Here is a 6,000-nt window from a genome sequence, read left to right as displayed (position 1 = left end):
TAAAGCACCAGATTTCATAGGAGTCCAAATTTCATGTGACTAGTGTTTAACACCAGCCAGCCATGTCTTTATTAACCGTTAAGACCAGCCACGTGACATACTCTTGACCAAGAGAAGGGGTTTTAAAACTGTCTTAGGTATTTATGAATATAAATGGACATCTTGCACCTTCAAATTCATGGAAGCACTTGGTAAAAGAGAATTATTGGTCATGAATACCAGTTGTACTTTCTTCAGTGGTGCTCAGTACTGTAGTCGTCTCTTCAACTGTAGTTGACTCTGGAGTAGTTGTGTACACAACAGTGGTTGTCACCTCCTCAGTAGTCGATGGTGCCTCAGTAGTTGATGGTACAGTTGAAGTAACGGTAGTACTCACAACAGTGGTTCTAGCCTCTGTTGTGGAGGCCTCTGTTATTGGGAAAATGATAAAATATTTGTCAGTTGTAATCTTCAAAGGTATAATAAACTTGAAGATTATAAGCTATGAACTTTACCTATTTCCTTTCTTGATTTTTTGTTTTGTACAAAATTGTGTGTTACAGATCATTCCAGCAAGTTTCATAATACTTGAGGCACCTTTGAATGTCATACCGATAAAGCGCATCTTATAAATGCTGTTTATTATTGTTATTATTTTTTCCATTCCCTATCTTATGGTTGATCAATATAATTTCAGCAATTGTATATAAAAGTGCCATAATATTAAATATCAACACAGAAGGGTCAGTTTAATCAACCACTTAGCCCTCAAAGCGCATACAAATGTCAAGTCATTCAATCCTCAAACTTCCCTAAACAGCCCAAGCACTCAAAAGTTTTAAGATTTATGGAGTAAATACAATGTAATACAATTTCATACAAGTGCTAAAAAGTTAAATCCCTACTCGTTAGAAAAATGCTCAAAGCCAATAGCTATGTGTTGACACGCTCAATAGGTGGAAAACCAAGATTGTCAGCTGCTTGCCAAAGAGGGAGCATGTCAGGCTCCAAGCCTCAAGCGTGAATTCAAACTCACAAAACCAGACAAAACACGGAAAGAACAAAAACAGTCTGTCCAACCATTCCAACATCAGATCCAAATGCCACATGAGGTTATATCTAACCTGTTGTAGACTGCACTGTGGTGACTTCCTTTGTGGTAGATTCAGGGGTAGTGGTCACAACTGTTGACTCCTTTGTTTACGTTGATAGGTGGGCAGTTGTTGAAGGTGGGGCAGTTGTTGAGGGAGCCTCAGTAGTTTGTCACGCGAGTAGTTGACTGCCCGTTGTACTTGGAGGACCTATAAGATACAGTCCACAAAGTTTCAATTTGAGTTGGGTGAAAACAAAATATTCTTTGCTCTTTGCTTTTCCTGGTAATTTTTTTTTAAATCTCCTCATGCATTCCTTATAAGGGTCATAATATCAATTAAATCTTAAACCTTCATGGAAGCACTTGGTATAGAGAATTATTTGTTTTGAATTACCAGTTGTGCTTTCTTCAGTGGTGCTCTGTACTGTAGTCGTCTCTTCAACAGTAGTTGACTCTGGAGTAGTTGTGTAAACAACAGTGGTTGTCACCTCCTCAGTAGTTGATGGTGCCTCAGTAGTTGATGGTACAGTAGAAGTAACGGTAGTACTCACCACAGTGGTTCTAGTCTCGGTTGTTGAGACTTCTGTTTAGAGTATTAAAGTCATAATAATGTTACATGCTGGTTTCTATTTTCAATGCAAAAATTCAAGAACAGTGAACACAATCTAGATCACGTTGCATATAATCTGGTAGCACACCGCTACTGTTGGTAATAACATTGATTAACTTTCTCTTCCATAGTTTGATACAAGTTGTTATAGATGATGGCCCAATTGACCTCTGTGGTCCCCTTTTGTTGAATTCTTTCTATCTCACAGTCATTTGGCAATGGACCGATCCAGTAAGCCCCTCCCACTGCGCAGTGGGCAAATTAACACGTGCTCCTCTCAATGCCACACTGCATTTTCCGGCTGCGCGCGTCATACGCGCGTGCTCGCATGTCGGACTTTTGTGCACGCATGTCGGACATAAATCACGACTGTGATTGGTCAGAATACCATGGGGCAGTGCTTACTGGATCAGTCCATTGTTGACTGCTGTGATGTGGGATATGACGTTTTGAACACCCGAGGATACGCCCCTCGGGTGTTCAAAAGGTCATTATGCCACATCAGCGTAGACAATTATTCTTTTGTTATACCTCTGTCTTGGATTCTTTGGAGTGTGATATGAAAAAAGGAGTATACACAACAATCATGACAATCGAACGTCGACTCACATGCATGTCGCGTGCTAAAAAACAGCTGATCATCTGCTACTTCGCTGCTCGCACTCATGTGAGAAAACATGGTGAAAATAGCGTGGGTACTAACAATACAAGCTTTTAACACTGTACTTCCTCTATGAGTGTGCCATGACTTTTTACACAAACTGAACGTGTGATCGTTCTAGGCCAATAAAAATACAGTATTTAAGACAGAGGTATAAAAAAAATTAGTATTAAATCCCTCATACAGTCACATCTAGTTCTGGACAGTCGTGAATTATAATTATATAACCAACATACAGATCCTTGTCATTTGATTGGTGGAACTCGCAAAACGGGACATTCGTTATTTTTCCATTCACACTGTGGCTCAAAAAGTACTATCCGCCCATGGGGAATGGGAAATACTATTCAACAGTTGGGATCATGATGCAGTATTTGTGTGCAAATGCATGTTGGTGTGCACATTCAGCATTGCGCGTAGTGTGTATTGTTCCAAAGAGCCAGCACTACTGCCTTGGGTTCAAACATTTTCGTGAAGGGGTGGTTTGGAAGAGAGAAATACATTTTTCACCAATTTTGTATTGAAATAAAAGTTCAAACTTATCAAATGACAAGGATTTATATGTCAGTTATATAAAACAAATATTGAGTGGCTTTCAATTGTGAAATGGGAGGAATATTATTGCTCGGTAAAATCTGGACTTTCCCAGTTCACTCGGTTGGCCTCTTGAAATGGAAAAGTCCAGATTTTACTTTGCAATAATATCCTCCCATTCCACGCTGATCCACTCAATATTTGTATACTGTTTGATTATCAACATTTTCCCATGCATCAAATATTGTTTAGCAAGTTCTGTTGGAGCACTTGTAGACAATGTTTGCTTTTTTGAGGATTAGCAACAAAACCGTTAGCTCACCTGTTGTTGAGGGTGCCTCTGTTGTTGAGGGTGCACTGGTTGTAGTCACTGTGTTGTTTAAGAAAGCACAATCAAGTATCAATATATTTTTGATCCTACAAACAAAGTTCCTCTAACGATCAGCCATTGACAAAGGTCCTGCTGATTAGGCCATTCACCTTTCTTTGATTTGTATGTTTCAGGTCAATCCAGTCAAGTAAGTAGTTTGCAGCAGTTTGATTCATTTTTCAACGAATAACAAGAAAAGTTGTGTTAAATAAGCTAAAACGCCCCACAACTGTGACTGTTCCCATGACATGACACCACTCTTTTAACATCAACTTACCTGGGTCACATGGAACATTCATTTACATCATTATCGTTTCTTACACTGTATTGACGCCTATGACCCCGGAATACAAATTATTTGTTTGCTTTTCCACTTGGAAGTCATTGTATGTGATTTAAAAGAGTGAGTGAATGTGAATAGATCGTGTACCAGGAACATGAATAAAAGGAGACCAGACCAGTGGGTACACATAGTGCAAAATGTAGGTAGGCAAAATGTGAGGTGCATGTATACTTAAACAATCACAAGGAATAGTTTCCTATTCCTGTATTCAATGAGTACATATGATATCACTATTCTTTCAATTTCAACCATGATGATCTGACAAGTCAAACATGAGTTATCAATTTGGAGTACATATAAGTGTACAGCTAGCTGGTGAGTAACTGACGGTACACATTTTACACAATGCAAAATACAAGTTATTATGTGCACATGTAAAGTGCATGTACACATGTACACGTTGAAGTTTGCATTCAGTACACTTTAAAGGTTGAAAAGTGCCACATCCATGGAAAAAGAAATGTCTGAATAAGTTACCTGTCATGTTGCCCGACAAGTAACTTACTATGATGACATTATTTCTTGTATTTTAATTAGAGCCTAGACATTTGGCATATGAGTCCAAAAGTGATTTGGAAACCCCCAAAACATTCCACCTATTTGCATCTACCGTACCAAGTCCCAAGTTGATATGCACAGTTTTTCTTGAATTACATGTAAATGCTGAGAAAACTATTTCTGATGTTTTAATAAACACATTGACCTTGGCCTAAGGGGTCCAAAAAGTGACAGGTTTCTGGAGGATCCCCATGATAAATTGATTTGACCAGTTTTTTGTGTGTTATGGCGGGAAAAACTTTTCTATTGCTTTAATGAACCAGGGTCCAAACACATTAAGCTGAAGGTGGCAATAGCAAGCTACCTATCAAGGTTCATGACATACATGTCCATCAAGTCCAACTCGTGCTATCATTTTGAAAGCAAAAGTGTGATGCACGCACACATGCTGGCACATAGGTATGTTTATGGTGTAAATCAAGGATTTTCTAAAGTTCCTCATCATCGATCTTTGTTGTTAGTCTACCTTTTTGCTACAGCTCCCATTGGTTTTGTACACGTTTTCTAATCGAGGTCGTCCTTGACTCCTGTCCTCAATTACTCGATGATGCTTCACTTGTGTGTACTCGATTTCCACCATAAACATGCACCCATCTTTGTAAACACTGGCAAACGTGGACCCTATTGTCCCTAATCCTCATTCCTTTGTTTGTACTCAGTACTTTGTTTGTACTTTTTAGCAAGAGCGCTCACTGGTTTTGTACACGAATTTCAATCATGGAATATCGGTCAATCATGGACCCTTTGTTTGTGCCCTAACTCTTTTGTCCCTAGTCCATGATTGCCTGTGTTTACATACTCACGCACACAGACGAGGCAGAAACAGTATTTTCACCGGCGGGGCTTAAAAAAGCAGCACAAACTACTTTTCACTCTTCATTCACATTGCTTTTGTTTTCCTATACTGCAGATAAATCTCCTTGTTTTCATCATCTCTTTTCATATTTCCTCATTTCATTCAATTCTACAGTCGTTCCATCATTATGCTCAAGAAGTAAAGAGAAAATAAGTGACTATAAAAATACCTCCGTGTTCACAACCGTTGAATATCACTTTGTAACCATCTGGGTTTGAGGTGATGATGCAAACTTTGAGTCCGTCACCAACGCCATACTTGATGGTAGATAGATCTTTTGATCTGTTTTGCCAATAAAGATAGGAGAGCCAGCTTCATCTACTAGAGGCAGGTATGGTTGCCTGTCACCTGGTTGAAATTTGAAGGAAACAGTTATGTCTCCCGGTGGGCCTTGTTCTGTCTTTATGATGACCGACGTGATTTCAACCCGTGGGCTGAAGGTAGCCCCAAACATGATCCATTGTGTGTGTGATGTAACATCGTTGGGGTGGGTTGCTAGGGCGCCACCAGTCAGTCGGAGGTAATTCATTGCCTGATTCTGGGTCTTCGCGTATTATCGTCACATTTGGCAATTTGTCAAGATCATCCGCACATACCTCTGGAGTAGTTGATGGTGGTGAAGTAGTTGACACTGATGTGATTCAAAATAAAAATGAAGGAATAAAAAACATAACGATGCATACCATTGAAAATGATGAAAAGATGATGAATGAGAGGTTTGCAGAAACACCATGTGGGAATAATTTCTCAATAACAGAATGGTTCTGAAAAGAACCAGAGGTATTTAGAGCCATTCTCTTAGTTTAAGAAGTTATTCCCACATGGTGTTTCTGCAAACCTTTCATTTATTAGTACCTCCACAACGTAAAGCCTCTAATCTTACTTATGAAACAATAATTTAGTAATTTCTGCTTAATTCTTGCCCCTTTCAGTGGTGTCACTGGGAGTCACAGGCTTTGAGTGGGCAGGGGGAATCCCCTTCCCCATACTCCCCTT

At 39.3% G+C, this 6,000-nt stretch overlaps 1 long non-coding RNA gene across 1 annotated transcript; it reads right to left on the bottom strand.

The window, feature by feature from the left end:
- Positions 1–1,526: 1,526 nt before the first annotated feature.
- LOC119719065 lies at positions 1,527–5,246 on the bottom strand. The gene is made up of 3 exons (XR_005269874.1): positions 5,174–5,246; positions 3,200–3,247; positions 1,527–1,655 (listed from the first exon to the last, which is right to left on the bottom strand). It is a non-coding gene; the product is annotated as an uncharacterized LOC119719065 (long non-coding RNA).
- Positions 5,247–6,000: the final 754 nt, after the last annotated feature.

The sequence above is a fragment of the Patiria miniata genome, unplaced genomic scaffold (genome assembly GCF_015706575.1).
Source record: "Patiria miniata isolate m_02_andy unplaced genomic scaffold, ASM1570657v1 HiC_scaffold_8, whole genome shotgun sequence".
In the NCBI taxonomy this organism is placed as follows: Eukaryota; Metazoa; Echinodermata; class Asteroidea; order Valvatida; family Asterinidae; genus Patiria; species Patiria miniata.
The sequence above is the reverse complement of the archived record's forward strand: the minus strand, read 5'-3'. Positions and strand labels throughout refer to the sequence as shown.